This window comes from Jaculus jaculus, chromosome 5 (genome assembly GCF_020740685.1).
Source record: "Jaculus jaculus isolate mJacJac1 chromosome 5, mJacJac1.mat.Y.cur, whole genome shotgun sequence".
NCBI lineage: Eukaryota > Metazoa > Chordata > Mammalia > Rodentia > Dipodidae > Jaculus > Jaculus jaculus.
In genome coordinates, this window is record NC_059106.1 from 55,720,719 (window position 1) to 55,738,535 (window position 17,817).

The 17,817-nt window shown below is 42.7% G+C and overlaps 1 protein-coding gene across 2 annotated transcripts in view; it reads right to left on the minus strand.

The window, feature by feature from the left end:
* The window catches only part of Luzp1 (leucine zipper protein 1), a 117,632-nt gene that overhangs the window by 16,802 nt on the left and 83,013 nt on the right, over positions 1-17,817 (minus strand). For both annotated transcript variants that reach the window (XM_045149972.1, XM_045149971.1), the window contains one exon: positions 12,053-12,154. The gene's annotated coding sequence lies outside the window, so the exon portion shown is untranslated. The remainder of the gene's footprint in view (positions 1-12,052; positions 12,155-17,817) is intronic.

The window sequence follows — 17,817 nt, forward strand, 5'->3', positions numbered from 1 at the left end:
CAATCTCAGCACTGGAGACTCACGCAGGAGGATCAGGAGCCGGGAGTCAGCTCAGTGAGATGCTCTCCACAGTAAGGAAGGAAGGAAGGAAGGGAGGGAGGGAGGGAGGGAGGGAGGGAGGAGGCAGGCAAGCAGCATGTCTCTGACCCTCTTACGTAACACGCTTGTGCCCTTTAACCCTGTCTTATTATGTCTTTTTTGGTTTAGGACAGTTTACCAACATACACGTACCCTGGCAGCTCAACAGTAATGGTAAATTGTGGCTTAGGGTTGCATCTGGCAAGGAAATTGTTCATAGTAAACATTGGGAAACCACAGCAAAATAAAGCAAGGCAAGGTGAGATAGTTCCACATTTTGTTGTTTGTTTGTTTATTTTGAGGCAAGCCCAAAGACTGGCCTTGTTTTTTCTTGTAAATGAGAGAGAGAGAACTCCAGACGAGTGTGCCACTTTGTGCGCGTGTGCAACCTTGTGCACTTGCGTCACTTTGTGTGACTGGCTTACGTGGAATTTGGAGAGTTGAACTTAGGTCCTTAGGTTTCACAGGCAAGTGCCTTAACCACTAAGCCATCTCTCTAGCCCTTGTTTATTTTTGAGACAAGGTCTTGCTATATAGCTCAGACTATCCTGGAACTAAGGTCTCCAAGCACTGCAATCACAGCTATGTACCACCATGTCCAGCTAGTCCCATCTTTCAAAGCCAAGGTCTCCCATACCAGCATCTAGCAAAGTTCCAATTTATACTACAAAGATTCCAACACCAAGAATGTTGGTGCACGCCTTTAATCCCAGCACTAGAGAGGCAGAGTTAGGAGGATCACTGTGAGTTTGAGGCCATCCTAGGACTACAGAGTGAATTCTAGGCCAGCCTTGGCTACAGTGAGAAAGAAAAGAAAGAAAAAGAAAAAAAAAAGAAATATATCATCCTACAAAGGGAAGGAGGAAGAGAGGACAGGCACCACCTTGAAATTTGTAGGTTATCCTATCACTGTATCCATAATACTTGCTTATATATTTGTCATCTTCTTGGGCCCTGGCTGTGTTATCTTCCTTTTATCTGTGCTAGGAACCAAATATAGTCATGGGATAATGTAGGAACATTAAAAGTGGTGGATAGCAGGGCATGGTGGTGCATACCTTTAAGCCCAGCACTTGGGAGGCAGAAATAGGAGGGCAGCAGTGAGTTCAAGGCCACTCTGAAACTACATCGTGAAGTCCAGGTCAGCCTGGGCTGGAGTGAGACCCTATCTTGAAACCCCCTCCTCCCTTAAAAAAGAAAAAAAAAACAGGACTTCCGGTTAAGATGGCGGCGTAGGTACCATGCCAAAGCAGCCTAGGGGGGGAAAAAGACCAAAAAAACTCAGCAAAATACACACTTTTACTAAAAAGTGAGGTGTATAGGAAATTGAAGCGGCAGCGGAGAAGTAGAAGAGTTCCACAGCATCCAGAGCCTGCACAGGCGCGAAAAGCGGCTCTGGCAGCTCGGCCAACCGCCGCGGCCTCAGTGACCAGAAAGCCGCCAGACTCGGCTCGAGCCGCAGGAAAAGCCAGGTGCGGGATTTTCCCCTCACACCGCGCTCTCCGCAACTCGGGAAACGTGAGGGGAGAGCGGCAGCGAGCAGCGGAGGAGCAGACCGCGAGGTAGAAGAACACGTGGAACAGCGATACAACCAGAGCAGCCGCGGCTCCCTCCCCTCCCCCACCACCTGAGCCCAGCTCCAGCGAACAGAGCAGCGGCCCAGGACCCGGCCACGCCAACTTGAGCCAACAGCGGGACCCAAGCAGGAGCAGAGTCCGGTAGCAACATCAGCAGCTCCGGCACCGGTAACAGCGGCCCCCAGCAGTGGCAGACCCAGGAGTGGCAGCAGCAGCAGACTCGGCAGCAGCAGCTTCAGGGGGAGCAGCGGCAGTGGACACAGCAGCAGCAGTGGGTCCAGCAGCAACACCTTCAGCAGCAGTGGCTACAGACCCAGCAGGGGCAGCTTGAGCAGCAGCAGTTCCAGCAGCAGGGGTGCTGATCTGCAGGGCCACACTTGCCAGGCTCGGTTTGCCCCGCAGGAAAAGCAAGTGCCCAGCTCCAGAAATCAGAAAAGCAGCCCGACGACCCAGGCAGCAACTTGACTGACACCAAAATCATCCAAGGTAACTGGGATTGCACCAGGGAAGGGTCTCACTTGGTCGCAAGCTGACTTGGATCCCTCAACAGACCAGAAATCTAAACCTCTTTGTTGATAGAGGATCTGGTCGTTATAATAACTACTCTTGCATACATACTCGGGGCTGTTTTTGATTGAATGTGTACAGTGTTTAGTTAAAATTTAGAATCTACCTGTATTTTATTCCACTCAGCCTGCTTGAATACTCCTATAGCAGGGAAGCTCAACCCCTAAGAACATCTTTGTAGATACTCTGAGAGTCTTAAGAGCCACACCTAACACCTTAAGGTCCTACCCTGAAAATATATTACATCAAATCAATTGATACAGCTAAGAATACACAGCTAGCTAGAAAATCCAAGCATTAACTTAATCCAAGACGCAAAAATATATACATTATAACACAAGAAACACTAAAAAGCAAGATGATATAAATCCACCTAAAAGTATTAATGCATCAGAAATGTCCTCCAGTGAGAAAGAGTTAGAGGAAATGCCTGAGAAAGAGTTCAAAAGAATGATTATTAATATGTTCAAAGAGGTCAAGGAACACATCAAAACAATCAAAGAGGAAATCAAAGGAATCAAAGAGGATGCAGGACACCAATTTAATGAAATAAAGAAGGCAATACAAGACATAAATAAGGAAATAGAAATAATAAAGAGAAACCAGTCAGAATTACTAGCAATGAAGAACACAGTTAATGAAATAAAAAACTCTGTAGAAAATCTCACCAGTAGGATGGATGCGGGAGAGGACAGAATATCTAAGCTAGAAGACCAGGTGGCAGACCTAATACAGTCCAACAAAGAGAAAGACAAACTTATAGAAAAGTATGAGTGGGAATTTCAAGATATTCAGGACACTGTGAAAAGATCCAATATAAGAATTCAGGGCAGGCTGGAGAGATGGCTTAGCGGTTAAGCGCTTGCCTGTGAAGCCTAAGGACCCCAGTTCGAGGCTCGGTTCCCCAGGTCCCACGTTAGCCAGATGCACAAGGGGGTGCATGCGTCTGGAGTTCGTTTGCAGAGGCTTGAAAGCCCTGGCGCGCCCATTCTGTCTCTCTCCCGCTATCTGTCTTTCTCTCTGTGTCTATCACTCTCAAATAAATAATTAAAAAATAAAAAAAAAAAAAAAAGAATTCAGGGCATAGTAGAAGGAGAAGAACTCCACTCCACAGGCATAGTAGGCGTCTTCAACAAAATCATAGAAGAAAATTTCCCCCAACTTGGGAAAGAGGTGCCAATGCAGATACAGGAAGCCTTTAAAACCCCGGCCAGACAAAACTCAGAAAGAACCTCTCCTCGCCATATTATAATCAAACTTCCAAACACACACACCAAAGAAAAAATATTGAAAGCAGTTAGAGAGAAAAATCAAGTTACCTACAAAAGCAAGCCCATCAGGATTACAGCAGATTATTCAACACAAACTTTTAAAGCCAGAAGGGCTTGGAGTGATATATTCCAAGTTCTGAAAGATAACAACTGTCAACCAAGGTTACTTTATCCTGCAAAGTTATCCATTCAAATAGATGGAGAAATAAAGACATTCCATGACAAAAGCAGGTTAAAAGAGTATTTGAAGACAAAACCAGCTCTACAGAAAATACTTGATAGAATCCTCCATGCTGAAGAAAAGGAAAAGCACACATATAAGGAACCTAGAAAAAACAAGCTATACTCAAATACCGGTTAACAGAAGAGAGCACAGGTAGAACCAGTAACACACACACACACACACACACACACACACACACACACACACACACACACAAATGGCAAACATAAATACACACCTTTCAATAATATCTCTTAATATCAACGGCCTCAATGCCCCAAAGAAAAGACATAGATTTGCAGACTGGGTTAAAAAGCAGGATCCTACAATTTGTTGTCTCCAAGAAACTCACCTTTCTACAAAGGATAGACATTATCTTAGGGTGAAAGGTTGGAAGACGGTGTTTCAAGCAAATGGGCCTAGAAAACAAGCAGGGGTTGCTATCCTAATATCAGACAGGGTAGACTTTAGTCCGACGTTAGTCAAGAAAGATAAGGAAGGTCACTTTATATTGATTAAGGGGACACTCCAACAGGAGGACATTACAATCCTAAACATATATGCACCTACCATGGGGGCTCCCAAATTCGTCAAACAAACACTATTAGAACTAAGGTCACAGATAACACCAAACACAGTGGTGGTGGGTGACTTTAACACCCCACTCTCATCAATTGACAGGTCATCCCGGGAAAGAATAAACAGAGAGGCATCTGGACTAAATGAGGTCATAGAAGGAATGGACTTAACAGATATATACAGGACATTTCATCCAAAGGCTGCAGAATATACATTCTTTTCAGCAGCACATGGAACATTCTCTAAAATAGACCATATATTAGGACACAAAGCAAATCTTAACAAATTCAGGAAAATTGAAATAATTCCTTGCATTCTATCTGACCACAATGGAATTAAACTACAAATCAGTAGCAAGAAAGGCTATAGAGGGCTGGAGAGATGGCTTAGCAGTTAAGCGCTTGCCTGTGAAGCCTAAGGACCCCGGTTCGAGGCGCGGTTCCCCAGGTCCCACGTTAGCCAGATGCACAAGGGGCGCACGCGTCTGGAGTTCGTTTGCAGAGGCTGGAAGCCCTGGTGTGCCCATTCTCTCTCTCTCCTTCTACCTGTCTTTCTCTCTGTGTCTGTCTCTCTCAAAATAAATAAATTTTAAAAAAAAATTAAAAAAAAAAAAAAGAAAGGCTATAGAGCATACACAAAATCATGGAAACTAAACAATACACTACTAAATGATGAATGGGTCAATGAAGAAATCACAAAGGAAATCAAAAAATTTATAGAGTCAAATGATAATGAGAACACAACATACCAAAATCTCTGGGACACAATGAAGGCAGTTCTAAGAGGTAAATTTATAGCCTTAAGTGCCTATATTAAGAAATTAGAGAGGTCGCAAGTAAACGACCTAATGCTTCGTCTTAAAGCCTTGGAAAAAGAAGAACAAGGCAAACCAAAAATCAGTAGACGGGAAGAAATAATAAAGATTAGGGCAGAAATTAATGAAATAGAAACAAAAAGAACAATCCAAAGAATTAATGAAACAAAGAGTTGGTTCTTTGAAAGGATAAACAAGATTGATAAACCCTTAGCAAATCTGACCAAAAGAAAGAGAGAAGAGACACAAATTAATAAAATCAGAGATGAACAAGGTAACATCACAACAGATTCCAGAGAAATTCAAAAAATCATAGGGACATACTATAAAAGCATATACTCCACAATGTATGAAAATCTGAAAGAAATGGATGATTTCCTTGATCTATATGACCTACCTAAATTAAATCAAAATGAGATTAATCACTTAAATAGACCTATAACAAACATGGAGATCCGAACAGTTATCAATAATCTCCCAACTAAAAAAAGCCCAGGCCCGGATGGATTCACTGCTGAATTTTACCAGACTTTTAAGGAAGAGCTAACAACATTGCTTCTTAAGCTTTTCCAGGAAATAGAAAAAGAAGGAATTCTACCAAACTCCTTCTATGAGGCCAGCATCAGCCTGATACCAAAACCAGGCAAAGATAGAACAAAAAAAGAAAATTACAGACCAATCTCCCTCATGAACATAGATGCAAAAATTCTCAACAAAATATTGGCAAACAGAATACAAGAGTATATCAAAAAGATCATTCACCCTGACCAAGTAGGCTTTATCCCAGAGATGCAGGGATGGTTCAACATACGCAAATCTATAAATGTAATACATTACATAAACGGGTTGAAGGACAAAAATCACATGATCATCTCATTAGATGCAGAGAAAGCATTTGACAAAATCCAACATCCCTTCATGATAAAAGTCCTACAGAGACTGGGAATAGAAGGAACATATCTCAATATAATAAAGGCTATTTATGACAAGCCTACAGCCAACATATTACTAAATGGGGAAAAACTGGAAGCTTTTCCACTAAAATCAGGAACAAGACAAGTGTGTCCACTGTCCCCACTTCTATTTAATATAGTTTTGGAAGTCTTAGCCATAGCAATAAGGCAAGAGACACACATAAAAGGGATACAAATTGGAAAGGAAGAAATCAAGTTATCATTATTTGCAGATGACATGATTCTATACATAAAGGACCCTAAAGACTCTACTAGCAAGCTGTTAGAGCTGATCAAAACCTACAGCCATGTAGCAGGATACAAAATAAATACACAGAAATCAGTAGCCTTCATATATGCTAACAACAAACACACAGAGGATGAAATCAGAGAATCACTCCCATTCACAATTGCATCAAAAAAATATAAAGTACCTTGGAATAAACCTAACCAAGGAAGTAAAGAATCTATACAATGAGAACTTTAAAACACTCAAGCGAGAAATTGCAGAAGACACTAGAAAGTGGAGAAACATCCCTTGTTCCTGGATTGGAAGAATCAATATTGTGAAAATGGCAATCTTACCTAAAGCAATCTACACATTTAATGCAATCTCTATCAAAATTCCAAAGGCTTTCTTCATGGAAATAGAAAAAACAATCCAAAAATTCATTTGGAATCACAAAATACCTCGAATATCTAAAATAATACTGAGCAACAAAAGAGGCTGGTGGTATCACCATACCTGATTTTAACCTATACTACAGAGCCATAGTAACAAAAACAGCATGGTACTGGCACAAAAACAGACATGTAGATCAGTGGAACAGAATAGAGGACCCAGATGTGAGCCCAAGTAGCTATAGCCACCTGATATTCGATAAAAATGCCAAAAATACTCATTGGAGAAGAGACAGCCTCTTCAGCAAATGGTGTTTTTTTGAAAACTGGATAAATATCTGCAGAAGGATGAAAATAGATTCTTCTCTCTCGCCATGCACAAGAATTAAGTCCAAATGGATTAAAGACCTTAACATCAGACCGGAAACTCTGAAACTGCTAGAGGAAAAAGTAGGGGAAACCCTTCAACATAATGGTCTTGGCAAAGACTTTCTGAATACAACCACAATTGCTCAGGCAATAAAACCACAGATTAACCACTGGGACCTAATGAAATTACAAAGATTTTGCACTGCAAAGGACACAGTGAAAAAAGCAAAGAGGCAACCTACAGAATGGGAAAAAATCTTCGCCAGCTATATATCTGATAGAGGATTAATATCTAGGATATACAAAGAACTCAAAAAGTTAAATAATAAGGAATCAAACAAGCCAATCAAAAAATGGGCTATGGAGCTAAATAGAGAGTTCTCAAAGGAAGAAATACGAATGGCATATAAGCATCTAAAAAAATGTTCTACGTCACTAGTCATTAGGGAAATGCAGATTAAAACTACATTGAGATTCCATCTCACTCCTGTCAGATTGGCCACCATCATGAAAACAAATGATCATAAATGTTGGCGGGGATGTGGAAAAAAAGGAACCCTTCTGCACTGCTGGTGGGAATGCAATCTGGTCCAGCCATTGTGGAAAACAGTGTGGAGGTTCCTAAAACAGCTAGAGATTGATCTACCATATGACCCAGCTATAGTACTCCTAGGCATGTATCCAAAGGACTCATCTCATTTCCTTAGAAGTACGTGCTCAACCATGTTTATTACTGCTCAATTTATAATAGCTGGGAAATGGAACCAGCCTAGATGTCCCTCAACAGATGAGTGGATAATGAAGATGTGGCACATTTATATAATGGAGTTCTACTCAGCGGTAAAGAAAAATGAAGTTATGAAATTTGCAGAAAAATGGATGGACCTGTATTAGTATTATACTAAGTGAGGTAACCCAGGCCCAGAAAGCCAAGTGCCACATGTTCTCTCTCATATGTGGATCCTAGCTACAGATGACTAGGCTTCTGCGTGAGAATGAAAATACTTAGTAGCAGAGGCCAGTAAGTTAAAAAGGAGACATAAAGGGTAGAGAAAGGAAGGGAGGAGGATACTTAATAGGTTGATATTGTATATATGTAATTACAATGATTGTAATGGGGAGGTAATATGATGGAGAATGGAATTTCAAATGGGAAAGTGTGGGGGTGGGGAGGGAGGGAATTACCATGGGATATATTTTATAATCATGGAAAATGTTAATAAAAATTATTAAAAAAAACAGTGGGTAAATAAATGAAGGTCAGAGTTTTACCATATCCTGGACTGGCTAAACTACATCTAAAATACTGTTTTCAGATCAGGGAACTATTTTCTAACAAATCTATACTTAGCTCTTAGGTCAAGCACTGCAAATGCAAATGTCACCACCAAAATCATTGGTGTCAAGGGACTGGCAGGACTAGGACTAGTATGGGAGACCAGGCCCTGCTTTGATATAAAATCTCTTAAATGTAGCCAACAAATCCAAATGAAAACTGAAGAAATAAGAATACCATCACTAAGCAGACCCTCCAAACTCTACTGGCTCCATCTCACTTAGAACAACATGCAAACATGCAAAGGACCTTTCAGGACCTGTATGATCGGTCCTTTTCCTTCTTTCTTTCTTTCTTTCTTTTTTTTTTTTTTTCAAGGATAGAGTCTCACTCTAGCCCAGGCTGACCAGGAATTCACTATGTAGTCTCAGGGTGGCCTCGAACTCATGGTGATCCTCCTACCTCTGCCTCCCCAGTTTGGGATTAAAGGCATGTACTACCATGCCCAGCTCTCTTTCTTAATTATTTTAATTAATTTGTGTGTGTGTGTGCACGCATGTATGTACATACATATTATGTGTATCCATGCCATGGTCTCCTTTCACTGAAAACCAACGTGAGACACATGCACCAGTTTGTGTCCAGCTTTACATGGGTGCTGGCAAATTGAACACAGGCTGGGAGGCTTTGCAAGCAAGAGCTTTCAACAGCTGAGCCATCTCCCTAGCCCTATCACTCTTCCTTGTATCTTCTACTGCTTTTTTACATACTCACCTCCCTGGAGGTTTTTAAACCATGTCAAGTCATGCTTATATCTCAGGGATTTTACCTCTGCCCTCACTATGTCTGGGATGCTTTTCTGTAAGTTCAATTCACCGCTTCTTTCAGAACTTAAAATACCATATCAGATGCTTTCTCAGGTCACCTAATATAAGGTAGCAATCTCTCCACTCATTACTTTCTACGAAATCCATCTATCCCATCATTTTCAAACCCTTCTGTCCCCATTACTCTGTCAACTACGTGACTCTTTTCTTCTATTAAGAACATATATCTCTTTATTTATTTATTTACCTTTTTTTTTAAATTTGCTTAGATTGGGTCTTGCTATGTAGCCCAGACTGGCCTCAACCTCATGATTCTTGTGTCTAGACCTCTGCAGTATGTATACCACAATGCCCTGCTCATTTGTTTTTATCTGGGTGGGGGGAGAGACAGAACAGGTGCACCATGGCCTCCAGCCACTGCAAATGAACTCCAGACGCATGAGCCACCTTGTGCATCTGGCTAATGTAGGTCCTAGGGAATCAAACCTGGGTCCTTAGGCTTCACAGATCAGCACCTTAACCACTAAGCCATCTCTCCATCCCTCATTTGTTTATCTGCTTCTGTTCATTAGAATAAAATTCTTAATGCTGTATACTAAGCTCCAGCTGCACTAAGCCTATAATTAGTGGCAGGTTTTTTGTTTGTTTTGTTTTTGATTTTTGAGGTCAGAATTTACACTAGCCTAGGCTGACACGGAATGTACTATGTAGTTTCAGGGTGAACTTGAACTCACAGCGATCCGCCTACCTCTGCCTCCTGAGTGCTGGAATTACAGGCGTGTGCCACCACGCTCGCCTCGTTTTTTAATATCAGATTATCAGCTCCAATGTATAATGAAGTTTACTAAAAAAGAAGTAGGGCTCCAAAGAAGAGACCAAATACTGGCTGCCACTCACTTGATCAGAATGGATTTGATCTCATAACCTGAGGTAGGAAAATGTTCCAGGAAGAAGAATAGAACCAGAACGCTGGCTGACTCAATTAAATAGGACAAGAGACTGTTGTGTGAAGGTGCCAAGTACCTCAGGGAAGAGTTCGCCCTTATCCTAATGACACTTGTCCTACTGAAGTGAGCAGAGTATTGAGATTCTTCCTAAGCCCAGTCACTTCTACCACCACTACCCACTTCATAGTGCTCTGGGTTTCTTCCCATTGCTCTACTTCCCCAAAGAGCCTTTCTCTATGATCAGCCACCAGCAGTGACCAAAACCGCTAGGTTCCTTAGCCATGCCCTGATCCAGCTCTCACGGCCCTCGCTCTTATTCACTGGTGCTCTTCACAACTCTATCACCACTGGCACACAAAACCCAGAAAGGACTAGCAAAAGGAATAGTTAATGGCCAAAGTGTCTATAATCTGTTTATCAAGTCAGTCATTGTTTCAAGAAAGTAATTTTCTTTTTTTTTTTTTAATTTTTTTTTTAAGTATTTATTTATTTGAGAGCGACAGACACAGAGAGAAAGACAGATAGAGGGAGAGAGAGAGAATGGGCGCGCCAGGGCTTCCAGCCTCTGCAAACGAACTCCAGACGCGTGCGCCCCCTTGTGCATCTGGCTAACGTGGGACCTGGGGAACCGAGCCTCGAACCGGGGTCCTTAGGCTTCATAGGCAAGCGCTTAACCGCTAAGCCATCTCTCCAGCCCGAAAGTAATTTTCTTAAAAGGGAATGTTGTATAGCACCCCCTCCCCCATTGAAAGCAATAACCAACTACTGCCAGCCTTATCAAAAGCAACTGGAACAATGAGAGAAGACCCCATGTGAGATCTCACGTGCCTCCTGTGCAGTTGTTTGCAATAATACATGAGCCCTTGTGGCCTCAAGGGAAGAGAAAGTACATAGAGGGTAAATGATCAAGGAAGGAGCTCCAAGGAGATGGTTTCTTTGGAGTCTCCATGTTCTGTAAGTAAGCCCTCACCCGGAGACTGAGGGAGGAACACCTTCAGGGTAACCCCGACATAGTAAACCCCTCTGAAGTGCTGCTTTGGGGGGTCTCATGCTCTGTAAGTAAGGGATCACCCCAAGGCTGAGGGAGGCATATCTGAGGAGTAATCTTGACACAGGAAACCCCATTAAAGTGGCTGTGTTGGGGATTCCACATTCCTGTAACTAGCCCCTCTCCATGCTCTGTAAGTAACCCCAATAAACTCACTGGTTCATTGAACTAGTATTAGTGCCATCACACTTTGGTCTGCCACCTGACCCTATTTGGGATGAAGATATGTGTTCTTATCCCCCTTTGGAAAAGTTTCCTGCAACAGGGAAATACAGTGTAATAAAAAGAACCAGGTTTGAAACCTAGTTCTATCACTACCTGTGTGAAGTTGGAAAAGTTACTTAGCTTCTCTAAACCCCCTTTTCTTGTGAGGATAAAAGCACTAACCTCATAGGGTTGGAGTCATATTTAGGAAAGATATGGATATCAAACAGTTCTGTGACCTGATACACAGTAAATAATCAGGAAAAGATAGTTTGGGGACTGGAGAGATGGTTTGGCAGCTAAGGTGTTTGCCTGTGAAGCCTAAGGACCCATGTTTCTCCCCCCAGATCTCAAGTAAGTACAAGGTCACACATGCACAGAAGGTGATGCACGTGTCTGGAGTTGACTGCAGTGGCTGGAAGCCCTGGCATGCCAAATCACTCTCTCTCTCTCTCTCTCTCTCTCTTTTTTTTTTTTTTAAAAGTAGTTTGAGCCTGTTCCTTTGGGTTGTCAACTGCATGCAGAAGTGTTCCCTCACCAGGGTTGTGGACTTCATTAAAGGAGAAATATGTGAAGCACTTAGCCTAACGCTTGGCTCAGAACAGGCCCTCAACAAATACCGACTTTCCTCCCTTCACATGCAGTGATGGAAAATTGTTTTTATTAGTGACCCCAATTTCAGTGTTCAACATACTTACCATTTAGGTAACTAAAGCTTCCTGCTGGGACTTCTGGCCGCTCTCCTAATGTTTGTTGTCTTGCAAATACTCACTATCTTTCAATGGAAATTGTCTCTTGACCTGGAGAGAATACAAGAAAGGTAAGACATAAATCACATTCAGGCTGAGCAGACCCAAAGGCTCTCACCTACTGTGCAGCATCAGAAAAGAGACAAAGTGAGACCTAGGTCTCTGCCCTGGCCATGAAAGAAGCTGCTTGGGTCTCACTTAGGGAAAAGGAGGAGTCAGGCTCCAAGAGACTCCCCCCTTTTCTCAAGTGATATGGTCCCACAGCCAAATTGTCTTTTCTTAAATTAACAGACCTATCTATTCCTCAGCAGTCTTAAATTTTTCAAGATATCTTTCCTGCAGCCAGGCAGTATCTCAGAAATGTACTACCTAGATGTCCTTGCTGTAAGGAAGCTGACACTCGGAAAGGGTGAGTCACACAACTTCTTAGGGATAAAGCTGGGGTTCTACTAAAAATAAGATGTTTTGAAAGATGGGCAAGAAAAATAATTATATCCTGGGAACTATATTCATGATAACCACATGACAATGTTACTCTCATAAAGGATCTAAATTTTAAGAAGCTAAGTGACTTATACAGGGACGTATAGCTTGGTTAATAAACAGCAGTTGGGACTTAAACCCAAGTCTACCTGAAAAAGCCCCCTCACCATGCTAACTTTCATTCTGTTGCCTTTTGACTGTCCGTAACTGGCCCTGAGCCACCTGATATCAATTACAACTAAAAGTAGAGTGTCTACAATCCTTCCTCCAGTTTTGAAATAGCAGCTTCCTACAAGAGAGCTATAAAAAAAAAAAAAAAAAAAAAAGCTCAAAAGCCAACCAATCAATTGAATCTGACTGCTAAAATTAGACATGAGTTACTGAAGGTGGGAGACCTGGGTCAAATCTTCCTGTCTGTCCTGCTCTTGAGGAAAAATGGAAAGGTGAAGCTTCTAAATTAGCAGTAACCCCAAGTCTTTGGATGTGGTCTCCCATTCAAATACCCCTTCTTTTCCTCATGAGTTAGTTACCAACCCTAAAGATCACCTTCTGACCTCCTTCCAAGATTACTGGTCCCTTTAATCTGGCTTCCACATTCTGAGAATGCATGCGTGTACACACACACACACACACACACACACACACACACACACACAGACAAATGGAATCTCCCTTGTCTCCATTCTAGAGAGTGAGGACAGAATTAGATGAAGAAATAGTTGCTGTTCCCTAAAGTGACTCAAAAGGAGTAACTGAAGCTGCAAGCCAGTGTGCCCTGAAAAGTGGTCTAGGAATGTAGCTCAGATGATAGAGTGTTTGCGTAGAATGCAAAAGACCCCAAGTTCTACCCCCAGCGCAGGCTGGGCATGATGGAGCATGTGTGTAACCCTAGCACTTGAAGGTGGTGGCAAGAGGATCAGAAGCTCATTCTCGGCTCCATCTAGGGTTTGAGGCCAGCTTGGGATACCTGAGACCCTATTTTCAAAAACCAACAAAATAGGACCTGAAGAGAAAAGTATTATTGTTAAGCACTAAAAATAACTAGAAAAGAAGTATTAAAAAGATGAATACAAGCTGGGCGTGGTGGTACACGCCTTTAATCCCAGCACTAGGGAGGCGGGAGGAAGAGGTTGGAGGGTCACCGTGTGTTCGATACCACCCTGAGACTACATAGTGAATTCCAGGTCAGCCTGGGCTACAGTGAGACCCTACCTTGAAAAACCAAAAAAAAAAAAAAAAAAAAAAAACATGAATACCAAGGACAGCACCCAAAGGATGGCTTGGATGGGTGTGGAGAAAGCTTAAGTTCCCCAGGCCCCTTCTGAAAAAGGATTGAAGTTGAGTGTGATGCTAGTCAAGCACACAGGCCTTCTGCAATCTGTCTTCTCCCAACCCAGCACACACATCCCTCCCTCTCCATGACCTAGAACCTCCTCTACAAAAAATTCTGAGCTCTGAGAAATGGCAAATCAAATCTGTCCTATGGTAGTCGACTACTTCCATGCCTTACAATAAAGCAAAATTTGTGTTTCGCCCCTTGTTTAAAAAAAAATCTGGGGCTGGAGAGATGGCTTAGCGGTTAAGCGCTTGCCTGTAAAGCCTAAGGACCCCAGTTCGAGGCTCGGTTCCCCAGGTCCCACATTAGCCAGATGCACAAGGGGGCGCACGCGTCTGGAGTTCGTTTGCAGAGGCTGGAAGCCCTAGCACACTCATTCTCTCTCTCTCCCTCTATCTGTCTTTCTCTCTGTGTCTGTTGCTCTCAAATAACTAAATAAAAAATGAACAAAAAATATTAAAAAAAAAAATCTGGTCTCTCTTCACTGTTGTCTCCACCACCGTAATGGTTACAACACTCCAGCTGAGAGCTGCTACTGCCGCAGAGCCCACTGCCAAGTTTTTCACGTACTAATTAGCCTGGGGGCTTTTCCAACAGGATGGAATCAAGTGCCAAATGTCAAGAAAACAGGAACTCTAGATGAATCTGCGGGAGGCAGGGAGGTAGGGCAGGAGCATCTCACTATGTCACCTAGACTGGCCTCAAACTTGAGACCCTTCAGCCTCAGTGTCTTGAATGCTGGGATTACAGGAATGTGCCACCATACCTGGCTCTGATTTGTTTTCAACTGTCTATACTGTCTCCCTATTTTCCAGTGATAGGTAGAAGAAAGCAGGTATAATTTCCTCGTCATTTACTTTTCACACCCTGATGTATTGTTTCTGTCCCCAGAAACAACAGGATGACTATAATAACCATCAAAGTCTTCAGTGTGTATAACCTCCTCAGAGAGCTTCTCACCCTGTGGATCCGCCCCATCACTTTCCCCAGCGTCTTCTTGTTATTACTGCCCATGGCAATAACAAGAGTGAATGTGTGTCTGTCTAAGGCAGAAATGAAGGAATCCTTACAGAGTGTGGAGAGTCCACCAACTGCCTCATTTTCCTGAGGAGCCCTAAAGGAAGTCCCACAAAAAGAGACTTGTCAGCTACAAAGCAAGTTAACATGAATACAGTCCTGTCCTTTTTGTTCTCGGAATACTTCTATAATGAATGAACGTGCTCTTAGGGAATTCTGCTTCCAGTATGACCCTGCCACAGACAGATATAAACTGGATAAAATACAAAAGCCAACTATCTGAAGGAACAAAAACTGCCATATTTTGGAAAACTGAAGAAGAGACTAGCATGGAGCTCTGGCCTGAGGGATTCTAGCTGCAGCTCTGATTAAAAACCAAACCATAGGCTTCAGTCACAAGGAACCAGAATAGTCCAGAGCAGCCATGGATAATGTCAAGTAGAAAAGACAAGTGGAAGGAGAAGAGGCTTGTTGTGTGTGCATACTCAGCCCCCAGACTTGGCTGACCCTAAATCATGCATGCATTGGGCAGAATCCAAAGACCTCAGCTAAAGACAGAATACAAAAGCCGGGCGTGGTGGTGCACGCCTTTAATCCCAGCACTCAGGAGGCAGAGGTAGGAGGATCGCCATGAGTTCGAGGCCACCCTGAGACTACAGAGTTAATTCTAGGTCAGCCTGGACCAGAGTGAGACCCTACCTGGAACCCCCCCCCCAAAAAAAAAGACAGAATACAAAAGAACTGCCCTAAGATTAGAACTGCATCCCCTGCAGGAGTAACAGAGCTTATAGTTTGAGTTTGATGGACTGCCCCCCCACCCACACACAGAGAAGAAGGAAAAAAACCCACCATCAACTGGAACTAGTTTTCACAAGATAACATGCACAATGTGGAGGATAAAACCTCAAGTTATGTAAAGAATTAGAAAAATGAGATAGAGCCATAGAAGAAAGGCAAGGCAGAGGAAAGTCCAAGCTGGACTGCATTAGTCTTATCAAACAAGTATAGTAACCACAGGTATCACAACTCAGCTCAATGAAGAGTTCAAAACTCAGGAAAAATGGTATATTTCAAGAGCAAAACTGGAGCTCTTTAAAAATTGAGAACTTTAGGGTTGGAGAGATGACAAAACCAAAGGACCTAGCTTCGATTCCTCAGTACCCATGTAAAGCCGGATGCACAAAGTGGCACATGCATCCGGAGTTCATCTGCAGTGGCAAGAGGCCCCGGCACGCCCCTTCTATCTGCCTCTTTCTCTCTCTCTCAAATAAATAAAAATAAACTATATTTAAAAAGTGAGAACTTTAGGACAGAAACACAGCACCTGACATTTTAAAAAATATATCATATGGGAACAGAATGGAGATGACTGAAGGCATCAATAAAACTCGAAATGGCTTAGCGATTAAGGCATTGGCCTGTAAAGCCTAAGGACTGGGATTCGATTCCCCAGGACCCATGTAAGCCAGATGCACATGGGGGCATATGTGTCTGGAGTTCATATGCAATAGCTAGAGGACCTGGCATGCCCATTCTCTCTATCTGTCTCTTTCTCTTTCATAAATAAATGAAATTTAAAAAAAAAATCTCAAAGTAGGACTGGAGAGATGGTTTAGCCTGTACAGCCAAAGGATCTAGGTTCAATTCCCCAGGACCCATGTAAGCCAGATGTACAAGGTAGCCATGCATCTGGAGTTTGTTTGCAGTGGGTGGAGGTCCTGATGTGCCCATTCACTCTCTCTCTCCCTCCCTCCCTCCTTCCCTCTTGCTCACTCTCTCCCTCTCTAAAATAATTAATAAATTTTTAAAATAAAAACTCCAAGTACAATAGCTATCTATATCTCTGGGTCACTTGTGACCTCCAATAAAACAACCATCAGAACCTTCCCCAGAGTGTACTAAAGTGATTAGTTTTTATTCTCAAAAAAACTGTTACCATAAAGATTCAGAATGACTTGAGATCACAAAGTTAGAGAAAACATTACTGTCTACAGTCATACCATCCTGAATGCATCTGATCTTGGAAGCTAAGCAGGGTTGGGCCTGGTTAGTGTTTGGATGAGAGAAAACATTACCCAAAACTTTACTGGACCATGCCGCCCATATCAATCTCCTAGTCTTCCAGACAGAAGCAAAGCAGTGAAGGTAGAGAAGTGTGAGCCGGAGTACATATAAACCTAAGACAGACAAAATGTCCAAAGCAGCTCCCCTGAGTCCTGGGAAGCAAAGGGAGGAAGGGGTCCCCTGCAACTGCTGAGGCAGCACTCAAAATTGGTCCCAAGTCAGACTCACAAGGTGATGCAAGCGTGCAAGGCCGTACATGCGTATAAGGTGGCACATGTGTCTGGAGTTTTATTGAAGTGGCTAGAGGCCCTGGCGCACCAAATCCCCCCTTCACCATTAAAAACAACAACAACAACAAAAGAACATGACAGTACTTGGGCTGTGAAGCCACTGAGCAATCTTGCTGGAGTTGAGCTGATAATCTCCTTCATGTAGACCAGCTGACAGAAAGCTGGAAGAAGCCATTCTGCATGCAGTTCAATGGGAGACAGAAATCACCACTGAAGATACTCAACAGTGGACACTGCAAGCATTATATTTGGCCAGCCAGGACAAATGAGCCAATGGGTGCAATAGTGGCATGTCTGTCATGGGAAACCAACTGCCCTCTAACTGGACTGGAGGTCTGCTCCATGAGAGGGAATATATCCCTGATATTGAAAACCTATGACAGGGGTAGTCATGAGCCCTAGGGGTGTAATGTCTGCTGCTGTCTGGCTAAATGTATATACTATGCTCATCAAACTGCCCAGTAAGCACTTCTCTTAATGTTCATACCTTTATGTTAATGCTACTCTCACTTTTTTTTTTTTTT